The sequence below is a fragment of the Harmonia axyridis genome, chromosome 7, assembly GCF_914767665.1.
Source record: "Harmonia axyridis chromosome 7, icHarAxyr1.1, whole genome shotgun sequence".
Classification (NCBI taxonomy): domain Eukaryota; kingdom Metazoa; phylum Arthropoda; class Insecta; order Coleoptera; family Coccinellidae; genus Harmonia; species Harmonia axyridis.
Genome location: NC_059507.1, coordinates 29417289 through 29420666, shown reverse-complemented (window position 1 = coordinate 29420666; position 3378 = coordinate 29417289).

Below are 3378 nucleotides of genomic sequence, written 5' to 3'. Positions count from 1 at the left end.
AAGAATCACCAATGTGTGATCCCCACTTCTTCTTTTCATTTATTTTCTCCAACAGAGCATGGCCTTCTCTACCGATTTCATTCATTCCTCGATGAAGAAACGAAGAAACTACCATTGTGTAAGGTAGTAGTAACAAGTCGGCTTATGTACATGGGTTTGATTTTTTTTTGCAGAATTTCTATTTTCGCATTAGCTGAAAGCTTCGATGTTAAGATGTAGCGGTTCGCATTGGCACATCAGCAATGCTTGAGCTTGACATGTCAGATGGTTTTGAACAGTGCCATAAATTGAGTTTTATTTTTTGGCGCTCATTCTCTAAACGTTAAAATATGCATTATTTTGTTTTTTGTTGGAATTTTAGAATATTGATCACAACCGCTTAAATTTGACTGAATGAGTGAATAAAATTCGCAGTCAAATTCAATTCTGTTCGTCCGTTCGGCCAGCAGAAAACTCGAACTGAAAAACCCACAAATTTCGTTTATTAGCATATTCCATCAAAAATTTCGAGGTTATGTGCAGGGTAGGCCAAATTGGAAATTTTTGAAGGAGAAGACCTATTTATATACCTACTTAATTTTAAAATTTTCATGAAAAACTCATTGCGAAAACCGCAACTCCATAGCTATCACTGTTACATAGTTACTGGGTGCTTTTCGAAAATGTTCATTTTCGAAATATTATTCTATGTGTGAAAATATTCCTGAAGCAATTTTTACGTAAAATTCAATGACGTGAATTGAATTTTCAGCAAACTGATATTTTTTGAGATATCTCTATGATTTTTTTTTTCAAATAGGACACCCCGTATATTTCTACATATTTGGATAAAACTCAAAATTACCATTCCAAAAACAAAGCATACTTGATATTTTTCTGAAGTCATGTTCGAAGTTCCGGTGTCCGGCTAAATCGCCTGACCTAACGTGTATGGGGAAGATTATTTCTTTCCGGGGTCCGCACCAGGAGAATCAATTGATTGGTATGCTAAGTTTAAACGTGGTGAAAGGAGCACCGAAAACAGTCAACGCAGTGTACGCCCAAAAGAGGCTGTCACCGACGAAAAAATCAAAAAAGCTCACAAAATAATTTTGAATGACCGTAAAGTGAAATTGATCGAGATAGCAGACATTGTGAAGATATCATCTGAACGTGTACATCATATCATTCACGAATATTTGTACATGAGAAAACTGTGTCCAATATGAGTGACGCGCGAGCTCACAATCGATTAAAAGCAACAACGTGTTAATGATTCTGAGCAGTGCTTGAAGCTGTTTAAGTGGATGAAACATGGCTCCATAATTTCACTCCGGAGTCCAATCGACAGTCAGCTGAGTGGACTGCACACGATGAACCGAATCCAAAGTGAGGAAAAGCACAACAGTCAGCTGGCAAGGTTATGGCATCAGTATTCCGGGATGCGACAAAACTAATATTTTGACCTATGCAGCCTGTGAAAGGCATCAAAATCAACATTTCTACGTTGACTACATTCAACATTATGGATGAATAATCAACAATTAGATTCAGCATACGAGGGGATCGGTCTATTTTTTTTAAACCACCAATTGAAGGCCTAACCGCCATTTTTTCAGATATACCCAACGAAGATAGCTTATCATTGAAAATGTGGATACGCTGGGTAACTATATGGGTTCATTGCTATTCAGAAGGTGCGACAATTTCAACATAATATCAGTAAACGTAGTTTCTCTTTGAATAGGTTATTTCTACAAATATATGATCTCGTTCCTTTTACATATTGATGGAAAACAATAGTGTATTCTGAGAATGAATCAGTTTCGATGTAGACTAATGGTGGCGCTATTCAGAAAATAAAATAGTGAATTGATATTCAAGGAATAGAATTATAATTACAGAAAAAAAAATCTTAGCTCAGGCGAGCGAACTTCAGTAATTGAAATGCTCCAATTTCTCTCAAATACGGGTGCCACGCTTCTATAAAGTTTCAGATAAACAATAATAATTTCACTCTCGATGTCCTTTGAAGCTTGAATCCTCAAAGAAGATTCAGAATTTCACTTTCGAGATCATTATTATTTCTTCAATTATAATATTTCACGATTAGTTCATATGTGAGTGATTTATATTTCTGAATTTTTGCTTTATTATTTCTTTATATTAATCTTTGTAATTGTTAGAAGAGAAAATTGTCATAAATTTAATATTTTTTTAGGTTTTGGTATTAAGTAAAAAAATGAATGAAACTAAATTTTTTTTTTATGCATATCTTGTTGACCTATTCCACAATCAAAAATTTCCCTTGAAAAATAATTCATAATTCATTTGAAAACTACTAGCAATTATTATTGTCTTTTTTTGATCTTCGTTCGGAGCGTCAATGATTTTTCACAATAGAGTATACAAAACAGTTAATCAATGCCGTAAGAAATATCAGCATCTTTTTCTCTTGAATTGAAATATAATGTTGTGAATTGAATATAATGTTCGAAATAATATTAACATAACAAAGTCAGAACAATAGAACAAAATTCAAGAAACTATGAGGAAGCATCTAACAATTACTAAAACGAAAATTCAGGTTGACAGAAAAATTAGCAAAATTTTGGTATATGAAAGAAGTATCGCATCTGTACTATATTCTAGGTATTCATGATTTCAAATTTCAAATTCTATTCATATAAACAAAAGTATATAATTAAAATGTTATTTTTGAAACGATATTTTCCAATTTTAATATATTTTGTAATGAAAAATAGCACTTCAGAGTAATCACAGAATCAACACAAAAACTCATAATTATTCCAGAATTATAATTATTATTCACCATCCGAACATCAGAAATGTGTTCAAGCTCATATAATTCACTAATAAGTCGAATACTGTCAATTATGGTCTAAAACTAAAACTGTTGCAGACTATTACAAGTTTCAATAAATTAATTATAGACAAATTATAATATATTCGCAGATTTCAAAACAATGTCGTTCCCAAAAAACTAGTATGCAAAAAAATGTGAATATTCACTACTTCCAGCAGATATCGACAGAAAATTTTTTCGACAGCTATGGATACGATACCAATTTGGATAAAGTTTTCTCTTCACTGATGTATTCGATTATATCTGAATGTATTAAAGGTGACTAAGTCTTAGAGAGTGCAAATCTCCTTTGAGGAGCCTCTTTGGTAGTTCACGATAAATCTGTTTGTTCTTGTTCAACATACGGGATCCAATACAGAGCCAGAGTTGCCGAATTTTGTTGATGTAGATGCAATTTACAGCTTCTTAGGATGAAAACCTACCAGATTTCTCAAGAATCACCTTTTCAGTAAGCTTTGGTTCTCTATGCATAAACCATATAATATATCCAACTGTTTAATAAAATGTTGAAT